The sequence below is a fragment of the Apaloderma vittatum genome, unplaced genomic scaffold (assembly GCF_000703405.1).
Source record: "Apaloderma vittatum isolate BGI_N311 unplaced genomic scaffold, ASM70340v1 scaffold1391, whole genome shotgun sequence".
NCBI classification, from domain to species: Eukaryota; Metazoa; Chordata; class Aves; order Trogoniformes; family Trogonidae; genus Apaloderma; species Apaloderma vittatum.
In genome coordinates, this window is record NW_009697259.1 from 101,452 (window position 1) to 119,039 (window position 17,588).

Sequence of the window (17,588 nt, forward strand, 5' to 3'; positions counted from 1 at the left end):
TAAAAGCATTTTACTGTGTTTTAACAACTGAGTACATTAAAAAAAAAAAAAACACAAACACACAGAGAAGTTTCAGAACAGTTACACTTTAATTGTTTTTTGTTTTATTAACTAAAGCATCTTAGTAAATCTCTGGGCATTTCATTAATGAGCACAGTTATGTGCTGTAGAAAAGCCAAATGATTATCATAAAGATTATATTTTATGAAGATTTCTATGGCTTTTTTTTTTTCTTGCTGTGTTACCAGGCCCCAGAGAGGATATATAGTCACTTTTTAAACTCTCCCTTCTTTCAAGTACACATCCTTTGCCCTTTTTGCCACTAACATTGGTGGTAACTTAGAAGCAGGTTAGACCCTGTCAACTCATTTAACACTGAGCAGTAAGTGAAGAGCCAAGTTCAACAATTCCTTGTCGGTACTTGCAGTGGACAATGCTGAAATGGGTGGCTGAGACTGCCAGGACTGTGCCCCACTGTTTTTCTCCTTGTCACTGTGAGAAGTTTGAGGTTTTTATCCCTTTGCATTTGTCAGAACTCCAGAGAGAAAATTTTAGTAGTGAAACATTCACAGAGAGACAATCTAAAGCAAAAAATCAGAAAGTATTTCATTAGAAAATGTATTCCTATTTATAATTCAAGAGTTCATCTCAGAAACACACCCGAAATTGTTTCTCTAACCAGGGATTAGCTCAAGGCCTAGATTTCCAAATAAAAGCATGCACGACTGCCTGCTAGCTTCAGTATCTAACCCAAAGGCTTTGGCAGAACAATTCAACAACTTCAGTGTACCTTGGAGCACATCTTTTGGGACAAGGCAGCAGCCCCCAGCCCTGCCTCAGGGCCAATGGCCACATCATGAACGAGCCCCAGACGTCAAGGCTTCATCCCTACTGTTAAATAGAAGGAGACATGCAAATGGCCTGACTCTGGCCCTAAGGACAATAGGCACATGCCCATACCAAAAATTACTTTCCCTAAGAAGGCCTTCTGATCCAGGCTGGCAGAGGATCAGCATCTACCACCTGTTGGCTTTGGAAGCCAACAAACCAAAACACTTCTTGGGTTAGTTTCAGACTAGAAGAGAAGTCCACATGCCTGAACTGAACATCTCTCCATTTCCTTCGACCTGTGTCTCTATCAGTAGGTCTAACACAAGATGCTACATCTCCCTGCCAGCCTGACCTTGCTCTTTATTTTCACCATTCTTCTCTGACACTTCCCTAATGCCTACCGTCACACCTGCATCTGTGCAAGGCCATTTGTTAAAGCTTGTGTCAAAAGTGGTTGAAAAGTAAATATTTGTGAAGACTGGGCCAACTGAGTCTATCTGCTGACTACTACCTGGGGTTACATTCCTCCTGGACAGGGTCAGGTGTCACCAAAGTACAGCAAAGTTGACTTATGTTGTCGTCATCATCTGCAGTAGATATTAGAGCCTGAACTATAGTGCTCAAAGAATAATTATAGTTGATGCAACACCCAGAAAGTCTCATTAGTGCCACACACCAAACACTGGGTTTCAGCCTGAGCTCAGATTTGACTCACACATGGATCTGTTTACCCAAGTATACCACTGACAAACACTTTGAGATAGCCCTGTGGCCCAGAGAGCAGAGCAGGGCCAGGTAGGGCCACAGGGTGTTCTGTCCAAAAGTCACGCTAGCACCTATGATTTCACAGAAAGCTACATCAGGTCTCAACTCCACACCTTTGCACATAACCAGGCATCCCCCACCAATTTCTCTATCGCTTCCCCAGTGACCAAGAGGATGTGTTGCTAGATCATGACTGAGTGGCAGCATTCTGAGAGTGCCTCTTGTAATGGCAATGGTAGGGTAGTTCAGCAAGGCTGTGGACATCCTCATTTGGAAGATAGGTCGATGGGCCAGCATGCAATGAAAGTGGCTTATAATCCTGCTGTTTTTCTTGAGGAATAGTCTTTCCTCTTTTTCAAAGGCTTTGCTTTTTTCAAGGTTCCTGCTACTTTCATGTTACTTTCCTGCAAATGTGCTTCTAAATAATTTTACTGGCAAAAATATGTTCAGAAATAGTATCCTGAGCAAACCTTTCAGTCACAGAAAATGGGCTGAGTGTTGTGTAGACTGAGTCACTGAAAACAGACTAAGTTTCTATCATTTGGATGAAAACACACAGAATTTCCACATCAACAGTCTAGTGCAGTGTCCAGTCTGCAGCTAATGAGATTCAGAAAGATGTGCTAGGAGCAGTCTTTATTACAGAAGCCATTCATACCAAAACACACCATCCCCTTCCACCTGATTCTTTTTCTGGTAAAAGTGAAGAAATAATGTGACAGATGCTGATAGCTTTGCTCAGGATGCTTCTGCAAGATACTAAGGTATCACAACACAATGCACAGATCAAAAAAGCTATCTCTGTCAAAAGAAGCTGAAGGAAAGTCCACTGCTATCATTTGTCAATAAGAAGCTCACAGCTGTTTCTTCCCTAAATCTGGATCATATACTTAAGGCATAGGCCAACTACTAAGGATTTTAATGGCTTACTATTTTTAGTAGTACAAAACATTTTAAGGTCACACTGATTTTAGACAGGACATAGAAACACATCAAGTACTTTAATGCATTCAGACCAGCTAATCAACACCTCAGCACAGCCAGGATTTTGAATCTCAAATACCTTACTTTGAGCTGCTCATGGACTGAAAAATTCATAAATCAGAAATGACTAATGGCTGTATTCAGCAAATAATTTCAGACAGCAAATGCATTTGAGAAGCCCTCAATCTGTCCATAGGAAGATCAGAAACAAGGAGAGGATGTGACTTCGGCTGTCCTTCTCTGGGAAATAATTTGCTCATAAGAAGCCCTTGTTGTTTGGTTCCCAAGACACTGGCCTTGAAGAGCCAGGCAAGCCTGGGCAGTAATAGCGATTGCCCTACAGAAACCCTCAGGAAAAGTTTGCAGAAGCAATCATATTTATCAAAAAATAAACTAAAAAAAAAAAAAAAACAACCCACATCTCTATCACTCCATCTCTTCTGTTGGCTCAATCCATCAGGAAAAGAAACATCTGTTCCTATAACGGCTGGCTGATCTCTTCGCTGAACTGCACGCATGGCAATAACAAAGCATCATGAGGTTTTAAAATTAAATTTGCTGTGAGATTGAAATTGGGCAGATCTGCAGCAGTCGCTATAAAGCCACACACCCCAAATTAACAGCCAGCCATCAGGCAGTGGCCGCACAGGCATCGCAATCTGACCCCAAACCCTGAGGTCCGTTCCCCGGCCGCAGAAGAGCTCCCATTTGGGTGTATCCCATACACTCCTCCCTTAGACCAGGCTGAGGGCCAGGACCAGGGCAGTAGCCATCCCAAAGCACCCAGGCTTAGGGGATCTATCAGAGGATCTCACTTTTGAGATTATGGTACAGCTCCAACGGACACTAACCATGCAGATGCTGAAGAACACCACTTCAAACAATCCCAGCTGGTCCTCTCACTTCCCCAGGAGGCCCATGGTCAACCCAGAAAGGGGTTACAGCTCTTAGCTCCCTCCGACTTGGAGAGATCATGCTCTTCCCTGGTGTGTCCATGCAGTGCATGCTCAGATCAAGGTGTGTACCCACTCACATCCATCTCACATGTCAGAGACCACACATGAGCTGGAGCACAGGTGACTGCCCACAGACTATGACTACCTAAAAGTAGATTGTAGCAAGGTGGGGGTCAGTCTCTTCTCCCAAGTAAGAAGTGATAGGACAAGATGGAATGGCCTCAATTTGCACCAGGGAAGGTTTTGATAGGATATTAGGAAAAAATTCTTAACTAAAAGGTTTGTCAAGCATCAGAATAGGCTGCCTGGAGGAGTGATGGAGTTACCATCCCTACAGGTATGTAAAAGATGCAGAGATGTGGTGCTTAGGGACATAGTTTAGTAGTGGATTTGGCAGTGTTAGGTTAACAGTTGGACTTTATTATCTTAAAGGTCTTTTCCAACCTAAATGATTCTGTGATTTAGATCCTACAGATACATGGAGCAAAGATGCATCCCAGGAAACCTGCCTCTTTGCACAAGGAAGATTATGTGTACAATAACAGGCTAGAGTTCAAATGTTCGAGCACACAAGGACTGCAGCACAGCCACCAGTGTCGGATCTGAACACTTTATTCTATGCCAAAAAACAATCCAGATTCACTCGCTTTTTCCCCTCTTGCACAGATCTAATTCAAATAAAAATAAGCTGACACTCTTGGCCGGCAGATCAGTCCCAGCCAGCCATGAGGTTCGATGCTGAGTATAGACTTTACTGTCAAATACTCTCTAATCAGCTGAGCTGTTTTGCAGGCTCTCTTCCCCATCCCTTTTTTATTTTGTTTTTCTTTTCTTTCTCCTTTCCATGATGGTTTTGCTCAGGGCTTTGCTGCCCTGGCAGACTTCTGCCAAGCTCCTGGGCAAACCACTCACGTCACAGCCAATGCATGCCACAGACAGAGGGTTTTCACTGGAGTTCAATGTAATTGCTAACATTTATCACTTTAATAGTCTAATGAAGGTGAGATGTAATTAGAAAGGGTGTCAACTGGAATATGGAGTTTGTTTTACAATTATCTATACAGGAGGTAACCACTGGCACAGAACAGTGCCTTTTTAAAAGCTGGTAATACATTGCATAAATGTTCATCACTGGGTGACTTAAAGTGACCCAAAGACACATTCTGTAATTACTGCCTTTCTTCCCAAGCACTTGAAAGCAAACAGGAGAAGATTGAGCCCTTCCTAAGGTGGCTTTTCCAGCCAACGAAGATGGTTTATATCCACACAACTGAACCCATATAACTGTCACTTCAACATCATTCCCTCTTGCAGAGTGATCAGCAGCGATTTGCTCAAATGATTTTTGTCTGTGTAAGCAAACTCAAATGAATGCAACAATAATATGAACTCCCAGCAGAGCCATTCCGAAAAAAACAAACCCCAACCTCTCCAGAAACACACAGCCGTCTCATGACAGACACCAAAAAAAAATTTATTAAAAAAAAAAAACCCAACACACATACACACTGAGATTTAAAAGCAGTTCAGAAAATTCCATCTTTCTGTTTTACTCAGAGTAAATGTTCATACTGAGGGTAAAGTGAGTTTTATGCAGTTGACAGGATGGCTGACCCTTATTTAAGGCAGAATTTCTAAAAGCACAAAGAACACTTCTCCTGGATAAAGATCTCCTGCTGCTAAATAAATACTAGGGCTTGTTTCTTGATAGATATTGTGCAGTAAAGTAATGATGGCTGATGGTGCTGTTAGCAGATAGCTTAATGAGAGTTGGAGACCAGAGATTCAAAGTCAGAAGCCTCCAGAGCCCAACCACCACCACAGAGTATGACTCCTTAAAGAGCTAATCTTGTTTCTGAGTAACAGAGTGTAGTTTTAATTTGTATAATCTCTTGAGGTCTGGTCAGATTACTGGAAGAGCAATTACTTCAGAGAAACAAGCCTTTTCCTCTACAGAATGGAAGCGTGGATTTTGGTATTTGGCTGTACTCTCATCCCATGAGCTTCCTCCAGGAGTTACAGCTGTAGGATTAATAACCTGTCGTACAATATCCTTCTGACATTATCTCAAATGGATTTTAACTTAATGCAGAAAACTGACAAGAGGTAATGTTGAAAGTTTTAGCTCAAGAAGTCAGAAACAGTGAGGATGTAGCCTGCAGCTGTAAGAGTTTGGGCTTAACCCAGCCCTGATGTAAGAAGAAAGCAGAGGGTCTCATGCCTGCCTATGAGATGCTGCCATTCAGTTTATGATAATGGAGTTCCTCGAGGTCTTACAAAGCCATAATTGGCTCTGCATAGAGCCTCACCACTGCAGATGCAACGGTGGATTAGACGAAAGTAGATCCCAAAAGCACTCACAGATGACACCAGAAGTATTACCAGCTACCTCTCAGACACCACCCCTGTTACTAGTCCGCCATTTACCATTTTCACAAGATCGCAGGAAGTACTCGGGTCTTCCAAAAGCATCATCCTAATAGCTATGAACTGAACCCCTTTCTGCAATAGGTGACTGGCTGTACTGCTTTTGAAAGCATGGTCACACTCCTGACCAAGCATCAGTCTGCCTTCTGGAACACACTCCCAGCCTAGACGACATGCAAGTCACTTCCAGGTGACACTGATCATCAGGGTGACATACAAATTGAGTTTGTGAAACTCCTTAAAATTCAGGTTACGACCAAATTCCAACTTCCTTGTACTTTGTGTAGCCATCCGAAAGTACATGAAGAGGATGTGAAAAAATGACCATTTTGGAGAGGTACCATTTTGCACTCCCCTTGTAGAGTTCTAAGTGTCTTCATAAAGAAGAGGTAGCACCTCAGGTACTCTCTTTCTTTTTGTCAGTTAAACATAGTTCTTTGATATCCTCAGAAGGAAGTCCTCCTGCTTACAATTACACTGCCGCAGAAAACCAGCCTTGTGATTCGGGGATGCTGTATTTATTTTCTGTGTGTACATTCCACACCAGAGAATCAGCATAGGTTGCCCCAACAGGTGGGAGCCTGCACAAGTGAGAGCTTGCTATGATGTGGAGGCCGTACGATGACAGTGATGGCTGAGAGAAAGTGGTACTGCTAATTGCAGCAATTAAACGGTAATGATATAATTAATGCAAAAATTATGCATGGCTCAAATCCAAGCTATTGGAGTGCAAGAGTTATTCATCACGCTTAGATGAAAATCATTCCTGTTGAGATGATATCAAATCTGCTTTTATGACTTGATCATGGATGATGGTTACAGGGAATTCAGGAAACAGTGACAGACTATGTTCAGCAGTAGGAGTAGCTGATGGGAATGGCAAGGAAACAAAAGGATTTCAAATTTGTTTGGACAAATTGAGCACTGAAGGTGAGAAGAACTGAATAAATCTTGCTATAGCGAGACCATTCAGATTCATGCCCTAGACCAACAGCAGATATTATGCCCCACATAGCCAGATGCAGAGTGGCTTCAGTTACTAATACATTCAAGTGGACATTTGATATGTCCCCTTCTAAATGTATGACAAGAAACAGGACTAGAAAAGCCAGCTGGTTCATTTTACTTTTGACAAAGCAACATTTGGGGAAGAGCAAGTTTAAAGACCAGAATTAACTCTGCATAACCTACATTCCGCATTTCCCATCTAGTATATTCACAAATTCCTAATTTGAGAACGGAATGAAACAAATTGAAAAATGACATTATGAAATTTTAAGAAGCTTGTATAACATTGCTTTAACTTCAGAGACTGGGTATTCCCAGATAGATGGTAAAACAGGGTGGAATTTAAAATTAGTCTGTTGCGTTTGCTCCATCCCTGCCCCGGCTCTCAGCTCATCCTGTAGTTTGGCTTCTAAGTTTTGAAAACTCAACTTTGTCACATTACAAGGTATCTCCCGTCAGGGTCATTTGGGGGACATGTTAAAAACATGACTGAAAAGGCCTTCTAAATTGTGAAGAACTTTATTTTTAATGGTGTTCAGAAGCAATTGTAGCAGCTCGCTGATGTAGACAGTCACATGGCTGTGTCCAATAACTCTTTCCCACCTTCAGGCTAGGTGCAATAGCTCTTACCCACAGTCAGGCCAAAAAGCTATTGCTGTGATATGCTATTGATGCACAAATAGCAAAGCAAGAAATGGTTATAGTTGTTTGGCTGTGCTACAGGTCAAGAGCATCACAGTTTGTTGGTCCTACGGAAATGCTTTGAATTTGTGAAGCCAGACGCAAAACGTGACCAGCCCCAAGCTCTTCTCACAAATCCAGCTTGAAATATTATTTACATTAAGTGGTAGCTTACTAGAACTACATTATTTATGCTTCCATATTGAGTACCTTAATACAGCGATAAATAAAGCTAAAGTGTTTGCTGTGTATTATCATACATTTCACTGATTAGTCTTCCTATAGACAAGGACAGAGGTCTCAAGTAAAAAGGAAAGACTCTGAGCAATCTCTAGGCTGTAAATACACAGAGAATATAAGAAAGCAGTCTAGCTGCTAGTGCAGAGTTTTCTTGCACGTGTTTTGTACCACGACCCACATGCAATAACTTTTAACCAATCTCTCTGTGACAAATCCAGAATCCTCTCACTAATTTGTTACCAAGCCACTGTGGTCAGGCCACGAGGGAGTTTAAGAGTCCAAATTAGCAGCTTTGTCCTCCAGTAGGTTAACACATTTTGGTTTATTTGTATGAAGCTAAACATAGAAAGCCCCTAGGTCCAGCAAAGTGGACACAGTATTTGTGCTCATGCAAGCATGCAATATATTGGCCATTTGGCTTTATGAATATACCTTGTTTCGTGTCTAAGGAGGAGTGATGGTTTTCCATTTAGACTGTGGAGTCTACTGCTTAATAATAAATACACTCCTGACATTGTTAAATGATAGCCTGCTTCTAATAAACCCCATGCTGATCCATGTGTTGGTTAGAGTGCGTAATTCATCTTCCTGGGCTGTTAAAATTTTAGCTGGGATTAGAGACAACATGAATCAGACACGATCCGCATGTCCCCTGCTGGTTTGCTCATTTTCTCCCCATAACAAAATACCGGCCAGTTTTCGCCTTGCGTTGCATATCTTGTTATTAGTCAACTTCATTAGGTCGCTCCTAAAGCTTAGGAAGCCTTTTCAAGGCATGTACATAAGGGTACCACACGGTCTACAGCAAAAGACCACCATACTGTCATGCTTCCCCTTCTCCCAGGCTGCTTGGCATCAAGTTGTAATCTCTGGGTTACTGAGTAAAGAGCTTGTAGCCACTCTCTGACTCCACAACCATGGACTGAGTGCTCCTATCTTTGCCTGGACTTGCTACTACAAAGAAAGGGAGGGGAAAAAAAGGGAGGGAGGCAGGAAAAACAAAAATCATATTATCCTCAAATCTAATTATGGCCTCAGTAGCTTCTGAGGATTCAGCTTTATGAAGTGGCTTGTAAAAGCCTCTCTTGTCATCACACTCACTAATACCTTTGATCTCATATGCTGATAAGGGCTCATTTGAGTCACTTTAAATTAGCTGATAATATGCCAAAAAGCAGGCTGCGGGATGCACCGCACAGCCAAGTGCCCCAGAAAGAGCAGCCAAGTGCCCCAGAAAGAGCAGCCTCCAAGAAACAACTTGGAACTGCCTGAACAGACTAGGCTGTTCCATTAAGCCTCACCAAAGGTAAAGGGGCTCCCACATTCTCCCCCGAGGTTGGCATCAATCCCCTCAGGAGCAGGCACGTCACACCAGGAAGGTACTGCACACCCAGGGCACGCACAGCTCACCACCAGCGACCCTCCACGAGCCATCACTGTAAGCCTGAGGAGACAGGGGTCCCCAGGCCCCAGAACAGCGCTGCCCCACACACTTGAGCATACAGGACATAAGATTTGGAAAGCATCACTTTTAGCCCCCCATTGACTCACATTAAAACAGTTCAGGGCTGAATTTTTAAGTCACAGGCTGGATAGCACATAGTCCCTTCACACTCATTCACCCACTCACAGCTGCTACTATTACCATTTGCCACAACAGCTGAAGTCAGGTTAAGGACATGTTCTTTTTCTTCCCTAATCCAGTCAGTTCTTACAAAATCCAGTTGAGGCATCATGAATTTTTCTTTTCTGTTCTGCATGCTGACGCTCCTTTTGACAACTACCATTAATTGTCATGAAACATGAATGTAAGACCTTTCATTTCCACAGCTACATACACGCAAACCAAGAGAAGATGGGCTTTCTATCCCCAAAGGCAACAAGCTCAGCTCTGAATGTCACCTCGTCCCCTGCAGAACGACCAGTGCCTACCCCACACCTGCTCAGCCAGGGGCTTTTCCCCTGTTATCTCAGGGACAACTCAAGCTCACATCTGCTCCTGTTTGAGGATAATTTCTCAGTGTTCGTGAGCCAATTTGACACTCCCACCAAAGGAAAACAGATGCACAAAACATACCCAGTCTTGGCACAAATGGAGCCAATGGCCTTGTGCACAAGGAAGAGAAGGGATGACTCCAGACAAGAGTTCCATTATGAACACATCTATATTTTTAGAACCAAAATAGTGTCCCAAACCCTGATATGTTTTTGATAAAACCCCCAAAAATTAGATCTTAGGACACATCAGGAAAATCTATGACAAACGTTTTCTGTAGGCTGGCTGCCACAGTACCTGAACAGACAGGCACTAGTTGAGGACCAGACTGAAAGGACAGAAATAGCTAAAGGAGAGAAGAAAAAAAAAGACGCAAAACACTAAATTCATCCAGAGAGATAAAGCAAGCTGCACATATGACCCTCCAGAGCCATCACTTACCAAATAGCAGCACAGGTAGAAGCTCACAGACCAGCTTACTGCTTCTGAAGAGAGCAGGAGCAGCCTGGCATCTTATTTGCCAGGCAAGTTCCTCAAACCAGACAGAGCTGCCTCACTTGCCTTGGTAATAAGCTCTAGGCTACACCACCAGGCCTTATGAGTCTCTCTAATATGACTGGGGAAATATAACACACCTGTATTGAATTAGAGTAGATAGGAGGTTTATCTCATTTCAAATGAGCCAACTCACAGATGGGTAGGGATCAGATCAGCTGTAAGAAATTCCTTTTATTGTGCAACTTGTTATTCATGGTAGGGTGAAAATGGCTTCAAAGGTGATCCTGTGCACTCTGAGGGATATCTCCTTATATCTAATGTAGTTTATACAAACCAAATTGGTTTTTGCTTCAAACACCTCTCTGCAGAAGAAAATCAATTTCAAGACACAACAGCTGTGATCTTTCAAGCTAAGGATCCATTGCAAACATACTAAGTGTTTGGCAATGCAAAGCTGCAGAGACAGGACGATTAATGCACATTATCAACATATGCACCGTGTCCAAATCAAGGTTTCACTTCCAAGACACCGAATAATCCATTGCCATTCTAACAACAGTTTCACCAAGAGAAGCAAAAATATGTTGTGGCCAGATAAGCAAATTTAACACCTACAGCATTCTGGGACAGCCATGTCAAGCCAGTGGATCAGTCATCAGTCTGGGAAGTGCAGGGAGCTTACCTGAGTTCCATGCAGGATCTCTGCACCCCTCAGGGCAGGTGTTTTCATGCTCAGATGATCTGTAACATCCTTAGTTACTCCTCAGTCTCACTTGACCTGTTGCAGCAGTCTCGCACCTTCACAACTTCGTGCGCATCTTGTGAGCCTACCCACCTCGCCCCCTCCCCGTCAGCTCTCATGTCAGCCAGACCATGTGCCAGTGCTTCCCACTGCTGCCAAACCCGCAGGAAAACTCCCCTTCACTCCAGCTTGTGCACAACCCCCCCCAGATCAATTCCCCAAGGATTAGTAAAGAGGTGAAAGCAGCCTCAGGATGAGGATTAGGAGCACTCTCTCCTAATCTTTTTCTTCTCGTGAAATTATCATTGTGGTGCATGTCCTTGTTGTCTGTGGGCCCGGGGCGGCTAAAGTCCAGTAAAACTTGTAATAGCTGTCTAAATTGTATTAGCTTAGCTGAAGAGACTCAGAGCTAGTATTAGTAATACCCTCACATCAGGTTGCGACTGCACACAGACTTTGGGTCTGCCTGCATTTAGAGAAAACAATAATTTCTGCTAAAGAAAATAGGCTGGATGTCCATGGGGGTGACCCAGAAATTCTCAGCAGGATCAGAATTCATGACAGCTGCTTAAAGTGCTTCTAACACTGGTTCATGTAAAAACATTGCAAATGCAAGAACAGCATTACAGGACCAGGTTGCTGACCTTCATTAAAATAGGCTCAGACAACTTCTCCAAAGCTGAGGCAATGAGGCACGGTGTTGTATCTCTCTCTACTGCAGAGACACAGACACAGGCACATAGACCATTTTGTGCCTCCGTGGTCAGAGTTATTCAGGACCATGTAGTATCGTTTAATACCCAATACAGGCACAGTGGCTCTGAAGGAGCACAGGAGCACTGCAGAGGCTCATTTTCTTACCAGTAAGAACACTGAGGACTGGGGAGACTTCCCCGTGGAGCTGTGTTACAAACCTGAGCCCACGGTGCAGCTCTGAGTCACTTGGGGTCAATTTGCAGCTCACTCGGATGAAGCACAGCCCCTCCAGCCCCTGGCCAGGGGGGTCACGCTGCTAGCTGGCAGAGGGTCCTGCCACGGCATTACAGTGCCTCCAAGTGTCCTGGTGAAGGACTCCCTGCTGCAGGGAACCAACCTTCTTTCCCCTCTAGAGGGTAAAACTAAGGAATTTTAAAACTGAGGAGACTTGTATCAGCTTGACCTTTAGAGGGGAACCAGGACACTTCTGTATGCAATCAGCTCAGAGCCCAAGGTAAGGAAGCTTGGGTCACAGAGACTGTAGGGAGTTTTACAATCAGCAAATTTGTTCATACTTAAGATCCCTTTCTTCCACCCTTCTCTTAAAAATAACTCCAAACACATTCGTACTGACTTGGAGAATTCAAATCCTTACAGCCTGGGGCTGGTCCTGATTTTGCAACGTCTTTCTTTTATTACATATATCAGGTTACATATAAGCTTTCAATGCTCTTTTTCCATTTTTTGAGGGTTTTTTTCCCTCCTTGGTTAGTTGGTTGGTTTTACAACTGAATTTAACCCTGTACAGTAGCAACGTCTTGTCTGGACACTTCTTTCATATAAATCACAGGAAAATGTGAGACATCACTCACTGTGATGGCCAGCTGATAGAAAATTACTAAGTGAGAGCTTACGTGAAACCCAACCTTGAAATTCAGTCATATTTTCTTTTGTACAACTATCTTGGATTTCCTTAGTGCTCAAGTAATTCCAGAGAAAACTGCCTTCTACAACACAAAAGCAGCATTCTTACCTGCACATTTATATGTTGCTTTTCATCAGCTCTAAGCTAAAATGCAGCTCAACTCAAAACTTAATTAGACTCAGTTGAAGAGGTAGTAGATTGTAACAGGTTTATTATTTTTACAGGGTTCTGAAGGCACTTCCAGTGAGTAACAGAACAGTGGACATGCGGAAAACATCCATAAATCTGGAACAATTCCACTGGATTTCAGCCCTTACGTCTCAATGTAAGCTGGACACCCATACCAGGCTTCCTTAAACTGTTCAGCTACCTGAAGGAGCCACATAACATTAAAACTGGAGCTGGACTGATCATTCAAAATTAATTCAGCCAGAACATTAGTGAGCTACATTTTCTTCTGCCGCTTCTAATTTGTGTGTGTGATTTTTGCTTCCTTTATCACTTCTACAAACAATTCTAGCCCATGGCTTTTCACTAAAGCTTGTAAGATCTGAAGTTTGAGCAGAGCAGATCCTATTGCACAGTTGATCAGAGTCCAAGCCACGAAGAATACCAGCTTGTTACAATACGGACCCTGGTTTGCTCAGGGCAGTGTGGTGGGTTGACCCTGGCTGCCACAGAAGTCTTTACCCAGTCACTCACTCACTCCCTGCCAAATAGAATGGGGGAAAAGATTCAGAAGGGCAAAAGTGAGAAAAACTTGCAAGTCAAGTTAAAGACAGTTTAATAAGTGAAGGAAGGAAAAATAAACCCAACCAACTGATACAAAAGCAGTCACTCACCACCTGCAGACTGATGCCCAGCCAGTCTCCAAGCAACACCTGCTGTGGAAAAACTGCCCACCAAGTGTTTTGTTTTGTTTTTTTTCTGAGTGTGACGTTATATGGTATGAGGCATCTCTTTGGTCAGTTTGGATCAGCTGTCCTGGCTGTGATCCCTCCCAGCCTCTTACCCAACCCAGGCCTACTCGCTGGGGCAGCAGACTGAGGGATGGAGAAGGCCTTGAGACACTGTGCAAGCATAGCAGTAACTAAAACACTGGTGTGTGTTATCAAGACTGTTTTGGTATGAGGAAAACCAATTCCATCCAAACCAGACCCTGCACAGGCAGATAATAAGGGTCCATGTAGCTAACTCCAGAGGCTGACAGACCATTGCCAGTGCAGTACTGCTGCTATTGCATGCAACAAAAACTGCTTGGCCTTCTCTCTATTCAAAACATTCAATCTTTACTAAAAGTTTGGGAAACGAAGGCAGGGAAATAAGCCACTCCTAGAAGCAGAAGCAGCGATTATTAATCAGGGCTGGTGCTTGTCTTGAACCACAGTCCTCCACTCTTCATCCACCAGCCCCATTCTTCTATTGCGTCACTTGCTAATCAAAGCTCTTTGAATTCAATTTCCATCTCCTTGTTACTAAATTACTATGACATCATGTTGTAAACTGAGGTTCCAAGCACTCATGCTTTGTGTTGTTATCTTATTGTACTGGGCTGCTACAGAGAGAGGATGAGCACAAAATACCCAGAAATCACATAAGTGGCAAGGTAGAGACTGTAAGACTTCCCCAGACCAACTAAAACCAGATGGATTTCTTCTCACTGGACTATGGATTTCTTCAGGAGGGAAGGTGAAGGCTAAGGTGATTTTTTGAGGGCTTTTTTGCGTAGCCTTTGTTGGCTCTTTAAAAGTCAGTAGTAGTTTTAGCCCTGAGTTTCCCGCTCTGAATCTAATTTTCCCAAGGCCTAAAAAGTGACTTACCTGGAGATCATAAAGGCTGTCACAAAGCTCAACAGCCAGGATTAGAACCGTGTTTTCTACTTCATTTTCTATTCTTTCAAGTCAGTGCAAAATGTTACCAAAACGCATTAGTAACAAATGACATTAGGGCTTAAGTAGTATAGGCACAGGAGCCCATCTAGATACACCCATCAATGTCATGTATAGCTGTTCACAGCACGATAATAAATGTCTAGGCAAGTAACAAACACCAAGCAAAAAAAGGTCTCCAGTGTATTTTAATAAGTGAAACAAACCTAAAGGTTTAAGCTGGATTTTAGCAGCAGTTAGCCTTTCCCCTGACCCAACGCAAGGTCTCTTTGCAGGGATGCTAAGCAGAAGATTTGCTAAATGCCATGTTGGGGTTAACTCTGGAGACTGCCAGTCCATTGCCTGCTTATATAAAGCTTCCCAGGAGTCAGGCTGGTAACCTCAGGCTTCACCAAAGCCACTCCTGATCCACAGAGCTAATCTCATTTCCTGGACCATAAAATCAGCTGTACTCCAAGGGTTACAGCCGATGGATTCGAGACACAACCACCAGTTTGCTGAGTGGCTGCTGCTCCTCAGCTGTTAGGTACTTGGTGGCTTTTAGGCTTTGCAAGAGACTTAGCTGAACAATGCTGCCCTCCAGTAGGGGACACCAGCCTGATGTCACCTTCCTCACTGCCCCTAAACAAGCTCACAGTGATCACCTTAGCACATGTTCTGGAATACGAGGGGTTTGATATAGCATTTGGGTTTCACAAAAGGCAGGAGAGCTGAAATCCTGGTCAAAAAACTGCCTGTGTAATACATCCCTGCAGGTCCCATGGGTCTGCATGCTCAAGCACACATACATGTTGTGAGGTAGCTGTTTCTGCTAAGGCGAAGAAGAACATCACCTGTTTACAGTGCTTTGGCTGTCAGCAGAATGGGTATTTTCAGCTTTGGTGGAAAGCAATAAAGCTAGATAGGCCTGAGGTCCTGCTCAGAGTGTACCTGCCAGGTGCTGGGCTTCAAAACTGATGCCAAGTTGTTCCTCTCTCTGAGTTTTCAGAACTCAAGTGCCAGCAGCTGGGCAGTCCCAGGCTGTAGGCACAGTACAGGAGGTGTGAACATGTTAAGCTTCAAGATCTTGGGGGCTGCTTTTCCTTTTAAGCAGTAGACAGGGAATTAGTACCACTTGCCTGTCATCACTGGTGAGAAAAGTAGGTGTGATATTCCCCTCCCCATCTCGCCTCGTTTCAATTAAATAGAAGGAGCCCAAGGTCACACCCTTCTTCGGGATGTGTGCCCATTCCATTTTAAGTGCTTCCCTTTGTTTCCTGCTCAAAGTGGTGACATAGAAACAATGCCATCTCCCACCATGAAATGACAGCTTGCTCCAGCCCTTTCATAACAGAAGCCCTTGAGGTTTGCACCAAGGGAGCCTGATGAGGTTAGTAATCACTGCAGCACAGGGAAAGCATTTATACCCCCTGACCTTTTATAAATGGTTATACTGGTTCTGCCTGTGACCTTGGTGAGGTTTACACATACGGCTTTCTTCCAGCACTGAGGGAGAAGAAATTGAGGCAGCAAACAAAGTATAGGATTTTCCTTAAACCCTAGCTTTTTTGGAGACATAAGCTGTGTATTTTTTTCAATTTGTGTTGACAGTCCTGTGAAAGTTCTCTTCAACAGTTGTTACTACACAAGAGCTGTTCACTTCTTGGTGATTCACTGCCTGTTAGCTGTTGCTGTAGTGGGAGCTGCTCTGAAAGACAGGCTGGAAAGGACCTTCCAGTCTTCTATTTCCAAGACTCCTTCTGAGTCCTTCTGTCCTATTCTCCTTTGGCAGCCACCTCACTCCCACATAGTGACAGCACCTGACATGACCTCTGGTTAATGACTTACCTCCAAAAGCTGAAGCAATAATTTCTGCCAAGTCTCACTATGCTAAATGACTTTAGGAGAGAGGTACTTTGTGACCAAGGGGGTCCCTACTCACAGGTGTGACTGAAAGAATCCCAAACCTTTTCTTCAGTACTTCACATCTTGGGTTACAAGATACCTGGGAAGCAAAACCAGGTATCATCTCTTTTCTTTCCTTAGAGCCATCTTTTGTTTTAATTACCTCCTCCCTTCCTTCAGCAACAGCACTTCATGTGAGTCCCCTCTCCTATAAGAGGGAAACTGGGAAACAGAAATATGACACAATTACCTTAAATTACCAAAAATACTACTTTTATGGAAGAAAAGTGAAAATTTGACGTATTCCAGATCTGAAGCAGCAAGAGACACATAGTGAGATTATAGGAGAGTTTTCAGTGACCAAGGCCCACCCATAGCCTTCAGAGAGGAAAAATAATCATGTTACTGCCCCTCCTCCCAGCTTCACAGCAGTTTATATCCTTTAATCTCATACATTGAATTTTCTGTTTGCTTGGGCTTTGGAGATACAACCAACCCCCATGTGCAGCTAGCACAAAGCAAGATTCTCCCATTACTTGCTGGTCTGATTCTGGCCACAGCCATAAACACCTGCCCTGCTTCTGTATACATGTGTACATGGATCAGATATGAATTTGGATGTGCAACACAGCTCCAGCCGTGCTGTCTGCAGAAGACAAACTGATCCGCAGTAATGAAAAGTGCAGAAACAATTCAGTGTTTTCCACTTGATCCCAGGCAATGCTTCTTGGCATTTCTTGGCACATCCCTCTTTGCACACCTGCCTCACAACCCAGAAGCTACTGAGTTCAAGCCTGCTTTTGGTCTCCAAGGCTCTTCTTCCTGTGTTGCCAGCAACATTCATCAGTACAGTACACATTGAACTTCTGTAGGGCGCATTGCAGGAGCCCCAGTATCCATCTAAAACATCTCAGGTTTGTTTTTTTGCCACCAAAAAGCCAATATCAGCTGCATGTCTTGCAGATAACATCCGTTCTTCAACCTGGAGCTCCACGTCTTTATTTTTATTTGATTGATTCTTCTCCAGTCCCATAGTACACAAGGACCCTGAATGATTTTGTGTTTG